Source organism: Sus scrofa, chromosome 2 (assembly GCF_000003025.6).
Source record: "Sus scrofa isolate TJ Tabasco breed Duroc chromosome 2, Sscrofa11.1, whole genome shotgun sequence".
Taxonomy (NCBI): domain Eukaryota; kingdom Metazoa; phylum Chordata; class Mammalia; order Artiodactyla; family Suidae; genus Sus; species Sus scrofa.
In genome coordinates this window covers 107,539,816-107,560,540 of record NC_010444.4, presented here as the reverse complement: position 1 = coordinate 107,560,540, position 20,725 = coordinate 107,539,816, and the positions used below count along the sequence as shown (strand labels likewise).

At 33.7% G+C, this 20,725-nt stretch overlaps 1 long non-coding RNA gene across 1 annotated transcript in view; it reads left to right on the top strand.

The window, feature by feature from the left end:
• Positions 1 to 4,991, top strand: part of LOC106509513 — a 202,014-nt gene extending 197,023 nt beyond the window's left edge. The window contains exons 8-10 of the long non-coding RNA XR_002341838.1: positions 84 to 179; positions 1,422 to 1,506; positions 4,286 to 4,991. This is a non-coding gene — a long non-coding RNA (uncharacterized LOC106509513). The remainder of the gene's footprint in view (positions 1 to 83; positions 180 to 1,421; positions 1,507 to 4,285) is intronic.

Here is a 20,725-nt window from a genome sequence, read left to right as displayed (position 1 = left end):
GCACATTACTTTCAAATGTCTTTTTATCTTCCTAACATTTCCATGAATCCAAATAAATTTTAATGAGGATTTCTGTGTGCAAGGTCCATTTTTGAAACTGGAGATGCAGCACTGAACTAGTGGACATCTCTGCCCTAGGAGAGTTCACATTCCAGTTGAGGAAAAAGATAAGAGACAAAGTAAGTAAAATATATAAGTAAAAATGAAAGTATTTATGTTACCTAGAAAAAGAAAGTAGGGACTTAGCATAGGAGTGTCATGGAGAAGGGACATATTATTAGGAAGGGTTTGAGGAAGTTCTCATGAAGAAAACGTATGACTAAAGACCTGAAGAAAATCATAATGAAAGCCAAATATTGATCTGTCAAATAACTTTTCCAGCATTAGAAAGCAAATGCAAAGTCTCTGAGATTGGACTTTGCCAGCTAAGATGGAACCCAGTGAGTGGGAAAGTGGTGTGAGATGAAGTTAGAAAGGTAACTTGCTCTAAATCACATAACAGAGATGATAAACTGACAAAGCAAGGACTTCACAGCAAGGACTCTAAGATAAATCATGGGCAATCAGTTTGATTAATGAATAAATTAATGGGTGAATGAAAAGATAAATAAGTAGATAGAAAAAAATGATTAATATATAGATGCCCAGTTTTTTAAAATTACTCCTTCTAAGAATCTTGTTCAGTCCAGTTTAATATATAAAGCAATGAATGCTTATTAAAGGACAAAGAAAATGAGTAACTAGCCCAATATTAGAATGAGTAACATGGCTGCCCAATATTACATAAACTGTTAGCCTAAGAGTTAGATATAGAATTGAATGCACTAGAGAACCTCTAGAATCATCAGAAGAGAGGAATTTGGTCCTTCCAATACAAGAATAAACATTTTGCAGAATGCTTTCACATTATACTCTAACCATGACAGCCTACTTTAAAACACACATGGGTTTAATTTTTATGTTCTGGCAGCCTCTTACTTAGAGTTCAGGAATCTTTGAATCTTTGCTTTGGTAAAGAACTCTGTCAGCCTCTGTAACAGCCTGTTCTGTGCTGGTACTGCTCACACTTTATAAGGGGGTGGGGGTGTCAAAGAGTCATAAGCAGCAAGAAGCAAGATAAAGGAAAATAAGGACACACTGAGTGGTTGAAAAGATCTGGCCAAGTGGATAAGAGACAGCAATCTTCCCTTCAGTTACCAAAACAAAACAAAACAAAAAACCCAATGATATTTATTATAACAAAATCCTGTTGACCAGTTATTTTAGTAGTTATTTTAATATTCTGATAGCACTAGTATGCTAACCAAAGTACCTGTTTTCCAAGGATAAGTAATTTACAGAGTTTGCTGATTAGATCTTCTGAACTATAAAAATTCTGTTTTTGTGATGTCAGTTTTTTGATTTCTATCAATGACTTTCAGCTGCAGACCTCTAGCAACACATCAAAAGCGAGCAAATTGCATTCTCAGATCACCAAAGGAGAATATACACCATGAGGGAAGTAGAGTAAGTATCGTTGAAGAGCCTGCTAGAAGGAATCTGTTCTGGGGTTTGAGTTTTGGTTCAGTGATTTGGAGGAGGGTCTAACCAAGAGAGGGCTGTCTGCAATGGACATGCCAGAAAGCAGGGGCAATGCTGTGAATCAGTGAAAAAACAGACGATTGCCTAGTGTCTAAATAAGGAGAGTATTTTCTTGCGGGTGGTAGAATGACCTTTTTTGTTTGTTCTTCAGCAAAAATATGAAGTGGTCTTGCTTTTTTTCCATTTGACCATGTCTCAGAATAATCCCATCTGAGAACTGGTTTACTATGGAATTGTTTATCAAATGGGAAAATAAATAGCCTAGATGTGATTGTCAGGCCAGCTTTTGAATGCCAGGGGCTTCTCTCTCTCTCTCTCACATATTTCTCAGAACCTTTTAGGAAGGAAAATTAGCCTACATATTGCAGACATATAATTTTGATAAACTGTATATTATATGTGAAATCTAAAAGCCCACTCTGAATAGGACAAAGGAACAAAAATTATTCAGCATAAATATTAAATTATTTAATACAATCCTAAATAAATTTTAACTTTGAATGTATAATTTTCAGAAGCTATTATTTCTTCTAATGGCCAAGAAGTAATTTCTAGTAATAAAAGTCCCTTCACACCTTGGAAATATATGCCATAACAGTCTGTTAACTAACTAGCAAATTCAGTAAAATCAGTATTTGCATATATAGATAGGTTATATATATATACACATATATATATGTGTATATACATATATATATATATATATGGATTTTAAAAGACCAAACAGAACATAATTTTTGGTGAAAATACTAGTCATTAATAGCATGATACATTCTGTACAATATAAAATACATTTGACTATTTGTCATTTGGTTCATATTCTTTGCAGTTCAATATCTTCAGAGATTTAAATGAATCTCAAACTTTTTCCACATCTTTATCAGAGGCAACACATTTCTCAGTTTTCCTTATTTCCTATCTAAACTTATCTTTTGCCACAATAACTTTAAAAAATAGACTTTATTTTTTTGGAACAGTTTTAGGTTTTCAGAAACATTGAGAAAATAGTGAAGAGAGTTCTTTTACCTCACACCCAGTTTTTCCTATTAACATTTTACATTAGCATGGTGCACTTGTTACAATTAATGATCAAATATACTTCTTCTTATTAAAGTTGACAATTTATTCATATTTCCTTATTTTTTACCCAGTGTTCTTTATCTAGTCCAGGATCTCATTTTGGATGTGATTTTACTCTTAGTCATATCTCTTTGGGTTCCTTTTGCCTTTGACATTTTCTCAGATTTTCCTAGTTTCGTAGATGACCTTGGCAGTTTTGAGGAGAACCTGTCTGGTATTTGGTTGGGTCATGTCGATCTGTTGGAATTTTCTGTTTTCCTCTTGAGTGGACTGGGGTTGGGCTTTACAATAGAAGTACATTGACATTGTCATTATATCATACCATGGATATGCATTACTAATGTGATTTATCATTGGTGATATTGACTTAACCACTTCTGTAAGGTAGTATCTGTCAAGTTTTCCACTATAAAGTTACTCCCTTTTGACCCTTTTTATACTCCATACTGCACTTTTTGGAAGAAAAGACACTATGCACAGCCCAGTCATAGAGAATGGGTTTATGCTTTTCCTCTTGAGGGCATGATATCTATATAAATTCTTTGGACATCTTTTGCCTAGAATATTGGTCTCTTCTTCTGCTCTTAATTATTCAATCATTCATTTATATCAGTATGAATTCATGACTGTTTTATACTTAGGTTATACTCTAATACTACTTTTTTGGTTTTCTTGCTCAAATTGTTTCAGTTTGGACCACTGGAGATTCTTTTAGTTGGCTTCTTTCTTTCTTTAACATATGCCCATCCAAGCGTGGCTATTTGTATGTGTGTAAGCATTTTTGTACATCCTTATTTTCTGGCAATAGATGATGCTTCAAGTTTATCTTGTATATCTTCTACTTATGTTTTTATATTCTCTCCAAAAAGCTCTGGCTCCTTTTATTAGAAAAGTTATTAAAAATCAAGATCTGGGTGCTGAGTATACTCATTGCTACTGGGTTATCATTTCTTCTAGACTCTCTCAGATGAATCAGCAAGAAAATATATAGCAACCCATGTACATGGACACATCCATAAATAGTTGTGTATTTATAAAAGGTACATATGAATTCACATTGATGTCTTCAGCTCAAGTTTATTACCACAGCAATCATTCTAAAGTATTTCTTTTGCTTATTGTAAAAGAAATCTGGCTCCTATCATCCACAATCCATTTAATCGCTTATTTCCAGTATACGTGCATATCGACATCAGAATTTTGAACTTGTACTCCCATGGACAAAACTTTATGAATTACAGTGCTCTCATTCAGTTTCTTTCGCTTTCAGTCTTACAAAAGACATTCATACTTAGAGTTACCAAGGTCAGCACCTTTACATCCTAGCCACCTTCTGTAATAATGTTTAATGTATTTGTAATATGGATACTTTTATCACCATCTGTGTTCCATTTTCACATTTGCTGTTCTCTTAAATGATGGCTTTTGAACTTGCATACATTAAGGTTTGGTTTTGTGTTGTAATGTTCTAAGGATTTTGACAAATGCAGAATTTCATGTATCCACCTTTATAGTATTACAGTTTTATCACTTGAAAAAAATTACCTATTCAGCCCATCCCCATTCCCCCCAAAATCCCTAGCAAACTCTGAACATTTTATCATTCCTATTTTTTCTTTTCCAGGATGTCATATAATTGGAATCACACGCTATATAGCCTTTTCAGGTTGGTTCCTTTCACTTCAAAATATGCATTTAAGATTCTTCCATGTCCTTTCTTGCCTTGACTCACTTCTTTTTATCACTGAGTAGTATTCCATTTTATGGATGTACCATAGTTTGTCTTTTTGAATATTGAACTACATCTGATTGCTTCCAGTCATGACAATAATGGATAGGGCTGCTAATGAACAGGGTTTTCATGTAGATTTAGGTTTTGAAGTAAATATCTAGGCGAGTGATGGCTAGATTATATGATAAGGTTTAAACTTGTAAGAAATTGCCAGACTTTTCCGGTGTGACTGCCAGTTTGCTTTCCCAATATCAGTGAATGAGAATTCCTCTTTATATCTTTGACAGCATGTGGTATTGTCATTTTAAAAAATTTTATTCATGCTAATAGGTGTGTAGTACTCTCTCATTGTTCTTTAAATTTGCCATTACCTGATGACAAATTGTGTCAAGCAAATTGTTATACACTTATTCCTTATCTGTACATCTTCTTTGATAAGGCATTTGCTTAGATCTCTTGCCTGATTTTTAATTGTGTTGTTTGTTTTCTATATTTGAGTTTAAAGGACTCTTGGTATGTCTTAGATAGAAATTATTAACAGATACACATTTTCCAAATATTTTCTCCAAGTCTCTGGCTTGTCTTTGTCTCTCTTAACAGTGTCTTTTGCAAAGCAAAAGATACTAATTTTTATAAAGTTCCAGCATCTCAGTTTTTTTCTTTCATGGAGTAGGCCTTCGGTGTTTTTCACATTATCTTTTTAAAAAATAGAAGTATAATTGACATACAACATTATAATAATTTTAGGTCTACAGCATAATAATTTGATACCTGTATGCATTGTGAAATAATGGCCACAAGTCTAGTTAACATCTATCATCATATGTATTTACAAAATTATTTTATGATTAAGTAGAGCTCTACTCTTAGCATCTTTAAATCATGTATGCAATTAACTATAGTTATAATGCTATATGTTATATCCCTATGACTTATTTTAAAACTGGAAGTTTATGTATTTGTCTTTTTCAGCCTGATATTTTCACTTAGCATAATGCCTTCAGAGTCATTTCATGTTGTCATAATATGGCAATATTTCTTTTTTTCTTATGACTGTATAATATTCCATTGTGTGTGTTGTGCGTAAACTGGAAGGAAAAAGTATATTGTTTTCTCCTTTGGAAACACACATAAACACCCCCCACCCCATATTTTCCTTATCAGTTCGTCCACTGATGGAAATTTAGGCTCTTTTCATGTCTTGGCTATTGTAAATAATCCTGCAGTGAACATTAGAGTTAGAGTGCGTGTGTCTCTTTTTGAGTTAGTGTTTTTGTTTTCTTCAAATTGAATACCCAGAAATGGAATTTCTAGATCATGTGGTAGTTCTTTTAATATTCTGAGGAACCATATACTGTTTTCCATAGGGGCTACACTGATTTACATTCCTATCAACAGTGCACAGGCTTGTCTTGTCTCCACATCTTGGCCAACACTTTTTATTTCTTGACTGATTGGTAATAGACATCCTAACAGATGTGAGGTGATATCCCATTGTGGTTTTTATTTGCACTTTCCTGATGATTACTGATGTTGAGCATTTTATCATGTACCTGTTGGCCATCTGTATGTATTCTTTGAAAAATGAATATTCAGGAGCTCCCTTATGGTGCAGCAAGTTAAGGATCCGGCATTGTCACTGCAGCTTGGGTTGCTGCTATGGTGCAGGTTTGATCCCTGGCTCAGGAACTTCCTATGCCATAAGTGCAGCCAAGAAAAAAAAAGGAAAAAATGTCTATAAAGATCCTATGACCATTTTCAATTGGATTGTTTGTTTTGGCTATTGAGTTGTATGAGTTTTTTTTACATATTTTGAATATTAACACCCTTATCAGATACATGATTTGCAAATACTTTCTCCTATTCAGTAGTTTGTCTTTTGAAACTGTTGAAGGTTTCCCTCACTGAGCAGAAGCTTGTGAATTTGAGGTGGTCCAACTTGTTTTTGTTGCCTTTACTTTTGTTGTTAAGTCCAAAAAACTATCACAAAAACCTATGTCAGAAAATTTACAACCTCTGTTTTATTCTAGGAGTTTTATGGTTATAGGTCTTACATTCAATTCTTTAATTCATTCATATTGTTTTTTTTTTGTGTGTGTGTGGTAGAAGAAAGTGGTCCAGTTTTCCCAACACCATTTTTTGAAGACTATCCTTTCCCCACTGTATACTTTTTGTTATAAATTAATTGACGATATGAGCATTGGTTTGTTTTGGGGATCTCCATTTTGTTCATTTGATTTGTATGCATATTTTTTATGCCAATACTGCACTGTTTTAGTTATCATTGCTTTGTAATATAGTTTGAAGTCAGGGAACATGATGATTCCAGTTTTGTTCTTCTTTCTCAAGATTCCTTTGGTTTTGGGGGCCTTTAGTGGATTCATACAAATTTGAGGACTGTTTATTCTATGTCTGTGAAAAATGTTATTGGAATTTTGATAGGGATTGCAGTGAATCTGTAGATTGCTTTGCATCATATGGCCATTTTAACAATATTATTCTAATCTATGATGATGGAATATCTATATTTGTGTCTTTTCCAATTTCTTTCATCAAAGTCTTGAAGTTCATTCTTTGTTTAAACTTATTCCTTGGGATTTTTAAAAAAAATACAATTGTAAAAGGTATTGTTTTCTTAATTTCTCCAATAGTGTTATTAGTGTATGGAAACACAGCAGACTGGTGTATATTGAGTTTGTATTCTACATCTGTACTGAATTGTTGATCATTTTTATCTATTTTTTGGTGGTGTCTTTAGGGTTTTATCTATGGAATATCATGTTATCTGCAAATAATGACAGCTTTACTTCTTCCTTTATAATTTGGATACATTTTGTTTTCTTTTTAGGGCTACATCTGCAGGATATGGAAGTTTCTGAGCCAAGGGTTGAATCAGAGCTGCGGGCCTATGTCACAGCCTGATTAACGGGGGTCTGAGCTGCATCTGTGACCTATGCCACAGCCTGCAGCAATGCTGGATCCTTAACCCACTGAGTCGGATCAAACCCACATCCTCATGGAGACTATGTCAGGTTCTTAACCTGCTGAGCCACATGAGCCACTCCAGGATGCACTTTATTTTTTGTACTTGCTTAATTGCACTGGCTAGGACTTTCAATATTGTTTTGAATAAAAGTGGTGAGAATGGGCATTCTTGCCTATTCTGGTCTTGGAGGAAAAGCTTTCATCTTTTCACTGTTGAGTTAAGATGTTAGCTGTGGACTTGTCACATTTGACCTTTATTATATTGAGACACATTCCCTCTATACCCGTTTTGTTCAGAGTTTTCATCATAAATGGACATTAAATTTTGTCAGCTGCCTTTTCTGTATCTATTGAGATGATCATCTAATTTTTATCCTTCATTTTATTAACTTTGTATACCATGTTGATTGATTTGCAGATGTTGAACCATCTTTTACGTCCTTAGAATAAATTCCACTTGATGATGGTATATGACGCTTTTAATGTATGTTGAATTAGGTTTGCTAATATTTTGTTGAGGATGTTTGCATCTACATTCATCAGGGATATCGGTCTTTTATTTTTTTTTTCCCCTATGGTTTCCCTTGTCTGATTTTGTTATCAGGATAATGTTGGCCTTGTAAAATGAGTTTGGAAGTGTGCCCTCTTATTTTTTGGAAGAGTTTGAGAAAGACTGGTATTAAATCATTTTTGAATGTTTGATAGAATTTATCATTGACACTCTCTAGTCCTAGACTTTAGTTTGTTGGGAGGTTTTTGATTGCTGTTCAATCTTGTTACTTTTAATCAGTATATTCAGATTTTCTATTTCTTCATGATTCTGTCTTGGACATTTGTATGTTCCTAGGAATTTATCTATTCTACTTTGTCCAATTTATTGGTACATAATTGTTTGCAGTATTTTATTATGACTACTTTTGTATTTCTGTGTTATCAACTGCAATGTCTCCACTTTCATTGTTTATTTTATTTACTTTAGTCCTGTCTTTTTTCTTGGTGATTATAGCTAAAGGTTTATCAATATTGTTTTACCTTTTCAAAAAAAAACAATTCTTAGTTTTATTGTCTTTTTAGTCTCTTTCACGTATTTCTGTTCTGATCTTTGTTATTTCCTTACTTCTATTAACTTTGAGTTTCATGGAGTTTTTTTTGTTTTGGGTTTTTTTTTTTTTTTTTTTTTTTAATGGCCACACCTATGGCATATATAAGTTCCTGGGCCAGAGATTCAGTCTGAAGCACAGCTGTAACCTGCACTACAGCTGTGGCAATGCCAGATCCTTTAACCAAAAGTGCTGGGCCAGGGATCAAACCTGTGCCTCCACAGTGACCCAGGCAACTGCAGTTGGATTCTCAATCCACAGCACTCAGCAAGAATTCTGAGTTTCGTTTTTGTACCCCTGTAATTCCTTGAGCAGTGAATTTAGGTTGTTTGAAATTTTTCTTGTTTCTGGACTTAGGTATTTATCCTTATGAATGTCCCTCTTAGAACTGCTTTTTCTGCATCCCATAAGTTTGGGTACATGTCATATTTAATTTTTTTCAAGGTTTTTAATTTTTTTCTTTTAATTTCTTTGTTCTTGAATTGGTTGTTCAGTAGAATGTTATTTAATCTTCATATGAATTTTCCTGTTTTCTTATTGTAATAGATTTCCAACTTCATACCATTATGTCAAAAAAGTTGCTTGGTAGGACTTTCCACTTTTTTTTTTTTTTTTGTCTTTTGCCTTTTGAGGGCTACATTCATGGCATATGGAGGGTCCCAGGCTAGGGGTCCAATCAGAGCTGTAGCTGCTGGCCCATGCCATAGCCACAGCAATGCAGGATCTGAGCCATGTCTGTGACTTACACCACAGCTCATGGCAAGGCTGAATCCTTAACCTATTGAGCGAGGCCAGGAATAAAACCTGTTCCTTATGGATGCTAGTGACAGGAATTCCTGGAACCCCTTTTTTAAATTAAATCAACCAGCCAGTTTTATCATATTAATTAGCTAGGCTTAATAAAGTATATCTTCTTGTTCAAAATTGTTGCATATGACTAGCATCTGGCAGTCATTTTTCTAATGACTATATGTTTAATGGTTAGGACCATGACTCCTAAAAATTACCATTTCTCACCAATAACTAACAGTAGCATTATTTCAAGTTTTTAGTGTGTCTTCTTCCAATCTCCTTCTCTTCCTCCTTTCTTTTCCTTGCTTTCTTATTATTGTCTGGCATGGGGGCATTAATTTCTCTTGCAAAGCTAACATGACCATTAAGATAAATTGAATGTAAACATTTTGGGTGGCAATCAGACTGGTAAGAATTCAGTTAAAACTACAGAAGGAGCTACAATTCATTTCACTAACCTTTTTTCTAAATATTCCTCAGACAGAGAAGTTCATAGGAACTAGTAAGGTTTTGCTCTCTGTATCCATGTAGAGAAATAAATTCATGTAGCACAAAGAATATACTATGGACTACGGGAAGATGCACAGTTCTTCCAACTTACTCCTCTTTGAAGCACTTGCTATCCATTCATTTTTGTCTTCCCTCTCTTTTCACAAGTGTTAAATCTGCATCAGCTGTGTAAGTCCCATGGATAGTGAAGATAAGTCCCTCTTATCTTCACTATCATTTTCTCTCCCTTCCCCCCACCCCCACTCCAAGTAAATATCTTGTGTGTCTAATCTTGATGCCTGCTTCTTGGAGGAACTGAATTAGTACACTCCTCAATTAGATTATAAGGTTTTATGGAGTAGGCATAGTGTATTTCCTTCATGTCCTCAGTTATGTGCCAATGCCTCTTTCATAAAGCCATCTGGAATTTAAACAGAGTAACAGTTTTCATTTACATAAGAAATCTCTACATGCAATGTGGACCAAGAATAAGATAAACTATCCTAGTTAACTTACAGACTCATTGAAATTTCCCATATATCAATTTCTTCAAAGGTAACCTTTTTTTTTAAAATCACAAATTTCAGTACTAAAATAATTGTAGTGATTGTCAGAATCACTCCAAAATGACCACTTTTCAACAGTGAGCATTAAAGTCATATTGATGCCTGGTTAAACTCTCTAAGAATGAGGTAAACATGGGATTTGATAATGTTATCAAAATAATAATGCCTTAGTATGTTTTCCAACAAGTAAAAAATATTATCACCCTATATCTCCATAGATGTGTTTTTACTACTAAAGTTTATGATTTTCTCTTTTACAATAAATGGGACTAGAAAGAAATTTCAAATCTTTACCTGTTCCATGGAATTTGTGAATAATGGAGTGAGCTTTCCCCCTAATAACTCAGTTGCTGAGAAGCCACATTAGAATAATAGAGGTTTTCAGTTTAGTTTTAGGTTGTACAATGTTTGCATGAGAAAATTTACAGAGTATATAAAGCCTCTTGGCATGACTAGTGTATTCTTTTTCTCTTCTGCTGTCCTAGAAAGGACTGGACTTAGCCTTCCTAGAATAGGCTACCTCCTGACATCTGTTTCTTTCCAAGATAGAATCTATCTAGATTATAAGAAGATCTACTTCCAAAAAGAATAAATAAAACAGTAAGTGTGTTCTGCAATGGTCTGGCCTGCTGTTATTAGTATATGACAAATAACTCCATCTTGATGCTTAAAGACAAAGCCTCTCAAGGGTCTCACCAATTAATTGGAAGCCAGTTATTATGAATATTCCCTAGCCACTTGATCTTGATGCTAAGGTTCAAAAGTAAATGCTTTTTAATATCTAGAACATTAATTTGAGTCAAATTATATTGCAGCAACCCCTGTGCAGAAGGTTAAGGATATAATTTAGGTTATAATGGAACACACTATGAATGTCTGAAAATTGGCCACCATTAGCTTTTGAAATAGAAGTACTTATTTCTATTTTGAAATACTAGCAAGTAAAAGTTTTTTGGCAGTGTTTTCTTTTTCTTGTGATAGGAGTGGAGATGCTGTTAGAACTAAAAACTTTGCTCTTGGCAGTGTTGCTACTGTTTTGTAAAGAATGAGCTCTGAAATTTTATAAAAAGCAGGGTTATGATTTTTGTTACTTTATCAATGGAGCCATTGATAAAACACACTTACAGAAAGATTCTAATTTCTGTATGTCAAAGTAATAGAAAATACATTATTTTTGGTATCAGAATAATTCCATTTGAATGGCGTTAGCAGTTTGCTCAGCTTAATGTGATTCTTTTATAAATTTCTCTTGATAAAAATATATTTTAGAATAAGTGTATCTTTTTTAATGAATATGTATATAGCAAAAAATAATCACTTATTTGAGTCCAATTACACATTGAATCTCCAGAGGTACTCTGTTTTCTGGAATCTCCAGAGGTATTCTGTTTTCTGTTCTCTATACTATTAGTTTTGCATCTTGCGTCCACGGAGAATAGTTGTTACACAGCTCTGGGCAGTAGCATTTGTGTATGATCAATGATCGTTTTCAAACAAATAGAAGTAGACTGACGAGGTGGCATATATTTTTTCAATTTACCTGAAGGCACCATTTCAGTTAGGCTTTTAAAAATTAAAGTTCTCTAGATACTCATGTTGCAACAGAAGAAAGGGTGGGGGAAAAACTGTAATTGTAATGTATACATGTAAGGATAACCTGACCCCCTTGCTGTACAGTGGGAAAATAAAAAAATAAAAAAAAATAAAGTTCTCTTAATATATTAGCTATATACTTTTGATGGTATTTATAATATTTTTGTTATATACCTTTCATGGTATTTATAATATTCTTGAATATATTAGATTGTAAAGGCATGTTCTTATTATCGTAAGAGTTTCCCAGGGAAGAGACTTAATCTCTAAATTCAGGCAAAGGGAAATATGCAATGAAGGTAACAGAAATGTCTCAGCTGATAATTTAGGAGAATTCTGTTAGACCTGGACCCCTTAGCTTGCCACAGATTAATAAGTTCTGAAGGTAGCAAATTGCTGGTTGCCAGGCTGAAAAGATCACCCTCTGTCTGCTGCAATGTTCTACATCAGAAGCACTTTGGCTGAAACAGAATGTGCGTCTAGAGTACAACAGAGTTGCTGGAATTGAACTGAAAACAAACTTCCTACACGAAGAAAAATCCTGCTGGTGGGAAAGTCCCCATTTCTGATCCAAAAATATCCTTTCCAGACCCTGTGGGAAGTCTCACATATACTGAAGATTTTGACTACTAATACAAATAAATATATAAAACCACAGCCTTTGCTTAAAAAACAAAAAACAAAAAACCCAAAACAAACAAACAAAAAAACAAAAAAACCTCACTATCAAGGAATGCTGGTGTGGAGAACCATTGCCTTGAGTTACCTGATGCATTAACTGAGGGAAGTATTTCTAGCCCACAGAGTGGCACAGGTGGTGGTTGGGTAACAGAGCTTGCTGTGGTGAAAAATATTCCTCTCCTTTCTTCTGAGGAGTGAAATTGACTGGTGAGGAGAGTTAGCCTGTTTCCCTCTGTGGGAGCCCCTGTAGGAAAGAGAATAACAAGGTAGCTTTGGAAAGGACACAGGATTTAGCTACTCTTATATCCTCTTTTATCTGCCCTACGAATTTCAATTGCAATGTAATTCCACTCAAGTTTAGCCAATATTTTTGTGTCATCACAACACGCAAGTAAAAAGGACCAAAGTATCAGGTAAGGAACAAGCGAACAAGACAGTAGTCTCAAAGTATTAATCATAAGTTTGAAAACTTAGGTTTTAAAACCATATAGAATCCAATACAATGGATATAGTTTAGTGTATGATAGAGACTATTGAGGTCACTTGTGAAATAGGTATACCTCCACTCCGCCGTCATTGTTTTTTCATTTTTGCATTTGTTTTCCCATCTGTGTGTGTGGAGTGGGGTGCGGTGTCCCTGGATTCTGTGTAAATTGCCCTCTATCTGTACACAGGGAGGGGATATTGATCTTAGGTAAATTCTAAATATCCTATACTTTCTTTTTCTCAGTCCTTAGCAAAGGAAAAACAAAAATAAAATAAAAAGAGTTAGGCATATTTTTCCCTGGATATGATCTGCATGTTTTCCAGCCCCCAAACATTCTCTTAGTGATGCTTACTTGTCCTTCATGACTGAGTAGTGAGTCACAAGTACAAAAAACTTAAGAATAAACCATACTGGGAGAAGCCGGCCCAGGCTCCCTGAATAATTACCATGTAGGGAAAAAAAAAAAAAATTCTTTCCATTTCTAGAAAATACTTCTTTAATTTCCTCCCTTACATTATGAGTTGATTGGGCAAATTAATCTGTAAATCCCTTCAGGAGCAAGCATTCTAATTTTCTTTTAAGAACTGCTATTGTTACATAAGAATATCTCATTAAGCTTTACTTTTCCTGGGGAACAAGGAGGCAGCAGGTGATAATGAAATAAAGATTTTTAAAAGGTATGCTTTTTACCAATGAAAATAAAAAGGTGTTAAATACACTTTTAAATTAAGCACTTTTTGAAATCGGGAGTTGAGCATCTGTTTGATTTCCTTTCTAGAGGCTTTTTATGGCAATTCCTTCTCTTTAAGGAGGCAACATGAAATGTATTGACATTATTAAGCCTGCTAAAGCTTATTCCCAAATTCAGAACTTATCTGGTTTGACTAAAGAATAATTTCCCTTTTGATTAGAGTCAATTTTATAAAAACTTCTCATTTGTTTGAATTTTAATATTTTGCATTTATCATTTTTATGCAAGACTTTATGGTGCTTTTTGTAGCCCTTCAGGCAGAGAGATTATAAGCAAGATGAAGAGTAAAATCAAATTCTTATTGTATATTAAAAGCCTAACATGTTTGAGAATGCTTCTTCACCTGAAATGGTGTTTTTGAACGAAATACCATGGTAATGTTATTGGTATTCTTTTAAATTTTAATTTGTTGTCTTCAGGTGAACCTACCTTTTTTGTTTTTCATATTTAAACATGCTTTCCTCATTATATATGAAGTATTTTTGCAACATATTGCTAAAACATTGGCAGATTAAGATTTTGCAGTTGGTAAACATTCATGCAATATGCAGTTTTTTTTTTTCTTTTATCTCTTAGGATTATACCCCCTTTAAACTCTTAAAATGTAACTCCTTAAAAAAATTAATTCAAGAAAGGGCTACAATGGATTGACATTGATATATATGACAAGCATTGTCCCTAAGGACTGTCATGTTACTTCTCAAAAAGTCAGTGTTACAGGATAGTGTATCTATATATCTATATGGAAAATTTGGTATTAAGTACATTTTAATAAATACACATAGCTAAAATTATAATTTTCATGGTACTGTACATGAGTACTGATGAAAGAACTTGTTTTATGCTTGGCAGGATTTTCTTTATAACTGGCATCAGATCATATTGTCTATGAATTGTATTTTTTAAAAATATGACATATTCACTTATTTGACAGAGTTTTCCACTTAATTATACTCTGATTTATACAATGTACTATGATATATTTGTACTACAATTTTATGAGCAATTCTATTAGTGGACATTTAGTCAATATCTGAGGTTTTTTTAAAAAAATCATTAAAATGAAATGTATTTTTCTTTGTCCTCAGACTTTCCAAGATAACTTAAGGAAGCATTTCTGAGTTTAAAATCATGCACATTTTAAACATAAATAGATATTGTACTATTATTTCCTCAAAACTGTTGTACCCATGTTCATGAGCATTTTCTCACAATTTGACCAATCTGCACGTCAGTTATGTCAATTGAATCTATCTTTCTTCCGTTTCATTTTATAGTATGGTAGAAGAAACAATTATCTTTTGGTTTTATTTTTCAGATAGCATGTGAGATTAAATATTTTCCTTATGTTAAATGTAATTTTTATGTATTGTTTCTTGATTTGCCTATTCATAAACTTTCTAATTATTTGGGTAAGTTCTTTACTTTTTTTCTTCATTCATTTTCATACAAATTCTTTGTCTCATATGTCTTAAATATTTTATTTAGTCTACTTTTTAAAAAATTTTGTTTAATATTATACAATCAAAAGCAGTAGTCTGTTCCTTTATTATTCCTTTATCTTATAGCTTGCTAAATGGATCTTCCTTATCCTACAATTATGAGCATATTTTATTCTTTAGTATTTTTAAGCTTAACATTTTACATTTAGAATCTGAAATTCGTTATACAGTAAAAGGTGTATTTCTAAATTTCTAACCCATTTTTCTTCTAGAAGTTTAATAGTCTGGTTCCATTTGTATTTGATGTGAAATTGGGGTTAAGTTTTTTCTTTTCTTCTTTTTTTTTTTTTTTTTTTTTTACTGTGACTATCCAGTTTTTCCAGCACCATTTATGGGAAAAAAATTTCCCTCCTCCCTTTTTCTATTGGCAACTAGTATTAGAAAAGGAGAAAGAGGAGGAGGAGAATAAGAAGGTGCCTGTGGGGATGTCTCCAGGTACCAGAATAGGGATGTACATGTCCTGTAGTGACCACTTGGATGCACACATGTAGAAAAAGCTGCAGAAACCAAATACACAGAAAGTGCATTTAAAACCAGTGAAATATGAATCCAGTAAGTAGACTGTAACAGTGAGAATATTCTGGCTATGATATTAGGCTGTACTTATACGATATGTTCCTAAGAGGAAAACTGGGCAGTACTATGTGGGATCTTTGTGTAACGGTTCCTACAACTACATGTGAGTCTACAATGATCACTAAATAAAATGTCAAAATTTGAAAATGTTTTAAAAAGAAAAGTTAATGTTGGCCACAAAAGTAACTTCAGAACTTCCTAAATTCTTGAAATGAAATTCAAGTGTTATAAGAATAAAATATGGGTTTATCCATAACCTTAAGAGAGAGCAATAGTAGAGTGAAGCAAATTTTTCAAATCAATACCTATAAATAATACCTATAATAATACTTATAAACAGACAAGCGATGATTAAAGGAGGAATTGTTACTAACCTGCTCAATGATCTTATTTGCTGGAGTAAGCTTTTTTATCTTGGTAGAATAACCAGAAAGGTATAGTACGGGGGAAAGAGGTCAGTGGGAATTAGTTAAGACTTTCATAAAGCAGGCTAATGACCAGTTAAATTCCATAAGCAGAGATATGTATTCCACATCTCCATGCAGCATTGGTTTGATTATTTGACTCTGCAGTCAATTAGTTCAAAAAACCTATTCAGTAAAAACCAGTTGTGCATATAAATGGAATGGATAAAAACTCAGTTGCCACAAAAAAGTAATTAAGTGATTGATTAATTAGGGTTCTATTAGGGTAATACTGCTTTATTTTAAACTATTAAGTTTTGTCTTTAGATGGGCCTCCAGTATATTTTGTCTCTGAATCAATTAAAGTAGTCAAGTGAGGATAATTCTGGTTATATCTGTTGAAAGACTATTAATACAAGGTTTGTTACCATGAATTTGTGCCCTACACTCTTTGCTCCTGACATGGTATGGAAGTGCCAGAAATGCTTTGAGTCCAGCATCCAGCATTCTGGATTCAAAGACAGGCATCTTAAAATTTTTTTTTAAAAAAGGGATCTTGTCAGAGGTCAACATCTGTTCAATCATAAAGATCCACTCAATCAAATTTTTAGGAACTGTATAGTAATTCCCAGAGTGCAGGGTGTTTATTTATCCTGTACCAAGCTGAAGTACTATGTATTTGCTAGGAAAATAAATGGTGGTACAAATGGACCATGGTACACCTCTGGTATTCCTGGATCCATCTTGTATTTGCCATAGATTTTAAGTGGACATTCATAAGTCCTCCGTAAAGATCTGAGGAAGAATGAGCATAGGATATTCATTGTCCTCAATAATTGAATGTATTAATGCATTCTAACAAGTAAAAAACCCCAACTTCATTTCTATCTGGTAAAAAAAGTAATCATTATATTTGAGTTTAATTCATCAGGCTATCTAATATTCAGGCTGAAATGGATTTATAGTATTTTCCAACTCAGCATTTATTCATTCTTTTTAAAAAATATCACTATGGAAGTATGGTTAAAAATCACACACATTAATAGATCGACTTCATGAACTTGGAGAAAAGCAACCATTCATGAAACCATTACCTTCAGAGGTTTCTTCCTGTTGTTAATATTGTTGGTATTTATGCTAAGGGCACTTACTATAAGGTCTAAAGTCTTAGAAAAATTTTAGGTATACAATTCAGTTCTGTTAACTCTAGGCACTATACTGTAAAGCAGATCTCTAGGACTTAATCATTTTGTCTAACTGTACTCTTTGACTGATACCTCTTCCTTTTCCCAAGGCAGTGTTTATTCTTAACCCATAGACTGTGCACATCTTTCCAACATCTAGAGAATAACTCAGTGTTAAATTTTCAGATCTGTTTCATACTGTTTACCTTCAGTTGTCTTCTGTGTTTTTATGAGCTCACTGACTACTCTAAATCAAAGCACTTAAATAGTCTTACAAATATCACTTGCCTACTCATCCGAAACTCATTATTATTTATGCTGAAAGAATTATGAAGCCTCTAGTTCACTGACATTATGATTTATAATAACTTGAGGACTGAAAGAGATTACAGTAACTTAAAATTATTGCCATATAGCATTATTTTTTCAATGCACACTTCAACATTTTTGCAGGTAATGCTTTGTCGTCTTTTTCCCCCTAGTGATAGACTTTGAAAACTTTAGATGAATATAAAAATCCCTTGTTTGCCAAGAGCAAATCTCATTTTCATAGTCCTATATTAACAGGATTACATTTTCCAATTTTTTTCTCTTTTTATAGTCACATCTGTGCCATATGGAAGGTCCTGGGCTAGGGGTGGAATCAGAGCTGCTGTTGGGGCCTACGGCATAGCTATGGCAACACTGAGACCTGAGCTGCATCTGTCATCCATGCTGCTGCTCGCAGCAATGCTGAAACCTTAACCCACTGAGTGAGGCTAAGGATGGAGCCCATATCCTCATAGAGACAACATGAGGTCTTAATCCACTGAGACACAATGGGAGCTCCCTACAATTTTTAATTAACCCTGCATGTATGGACTCATTTCAGTAATCCTGATGATATGGCCAAGAGTATTAGGACTTTAGTATCAAGGCTACGTAATGTATGTCACACTGAAGGGAAAAATTTCAGAAGTGTGTTTTAAAGTACACAAAAATTCAACACTTTAAAATGTTGCTCAGTGCTATGAAAGGGAAGAAATGATTAAAATCATAGTGCTAAGCAAATATTAGTCCAATAACTAATGACTATCTTGGCATTCCAATTGGTAAATTTTTCACTATATTCATAATAGAAATGACAATGCTGAGTGAGGTTCTCTCTTAATTGAATTTGGCATAGGAATCCATGTGTTCCACAAAACATAAAAAAAACCTATTGACTGTATAATCCTTGACATACATTTGTAAACTTACTGATTTACATATTATTTTAATCCATATAGGTGATTAGGGAAAATGTTTATCAGGACAATTTGAGTTAAATAGATACTTCTATTAACCAGATATAATAAACAGCATGTTCTATGACCAGGTCCACTCAAAGGTCTAAATTTACATTTTAATTTTCATATGAGAACACAGTTTAAATGAATTTGATTATTAAAATAAGTTGCATGCTCCAAATATCACATTATTCTAGAATTCTAAAACCTAGTTATATATATAACTTTTACCCCTCCAAAGATTTTCTTTAAAACAATTTCTACCTCAAATTTGAGTCATGAAAGTGTGTATTATATATATATATTCTTTTTTTTTTAAGGCCACATCCACACCATATTGTTCCCTGGTTAGGGGTTGAATAGGAGCTGCAGCTGCTAGCTTATGCCACAGCCATAGAAAATCCTGATCCAAGCCACATCACCGCATCTATGATCTACACCACAGCCTGGAGCAACACAGGATCTGGATCCTTAACCCACTGAGTGAGGCCAGGGATTGAACTTGCATCCTCATGGACACTATGTTGGGTTCTTAATCTGTTGAGCCACAATGGGAACATACATATATGCACTTATATTAGTTTTATTAGAAGGTTTTAAGTGTATATATATGTCTACATTATTTACTTAAACTGTTTTTCAACCTCTTTCACAGGGGTACAGTGTAGAGACAAGGAAGTCATTAGGTAAATATTTTAGTGAGAATTCAGACAAATAGAAATGTATAATTTAATAGGATATGGAAGAGGAAGACACCAGCTATCAGAAGGTTAACATTTGTAAATATTATGCACCCAACATAGGAGCCTCTACATATATAAAGCAAAGTGAGAAATAGTATTATTAGGGATTTTAATACCCTATACATCACTGAATAGGTCATTTAACAAAAAAATAAGGAAACACTGCCTTTAACAACACATTAGACCAGCCAGACTTAACAGATATTCAGTGCCTTCCTTCCAAAAGCAATCTGATTAAAAAAATAGGTGAAATATTGGAATAGTCATTTTTCAAGACATACAAATGGCCAAAGATACATGAAAAGGTGCTCAACATCATTTATCATTAGTGAAATGCATTTTAAAATCAGATATAAATTATCTGCTAGAAGGACTATCATCAAAAAGAGATGACAAGTACTGGTGATGGTATGGAGAAATGAGATCCCTGGTGCGCTATTGGTGGTAATGTAAATTGCTACAGCCACTGTGCAAAATAGTTTGTAAATTACACAAAAATTAAAAATAGAACCATATGATCCTGCAATTCTTGGTATTTATTACAAAAAACAAAACTAGAAACTAACTCAGAAAGATACGCACCCACATTTTCAATTGCAGCATCATTTACAGTTGTCATTACATGGAAACAAAAATGTCCATCAATAGATGAATGGATAAAGAAAATGTGATTATATACATATATACACACACACACACTCATGCATATATACACACATAATGGAATATTATCCAGCCATAAAAAAGAATGAAAATCTGGCCACTTACAACAATGTTATGGACCTTGAGGGCATTATGCTAAGTGAAATAAGCCTGACAGAGAAAGATAAATCCTGTATGATCTCACTTATATGTGGAATCTTTTCTTTTCTTTTTTTTTTTTTTGTCTTTTTGCCTTTTCTAGGGCTGCTCCTATGGCACATGGAGGTTCCCAGGCTAGGGGGTCTAATCTGAGTTGTAGCCATTGGCTTACGCCAGAGCCACAGCAACGTAGGATCCAAGCCGCATCTGCAACTTACACCACAGCTCATGGCAACGCCGGATCTTTAACCCACTGAGCAAGGGCAGGGATTGAACCCGCAACCTCATGATTCCTAGTCGGATTCGTTAACCACTGCGCCACGACGGGATTTCCACATGTGGAATCTTTAAAAAAACAAAACTCCATAAAACAAATTTAAAAAACCAAGCTCATATACAGAAAACAGATT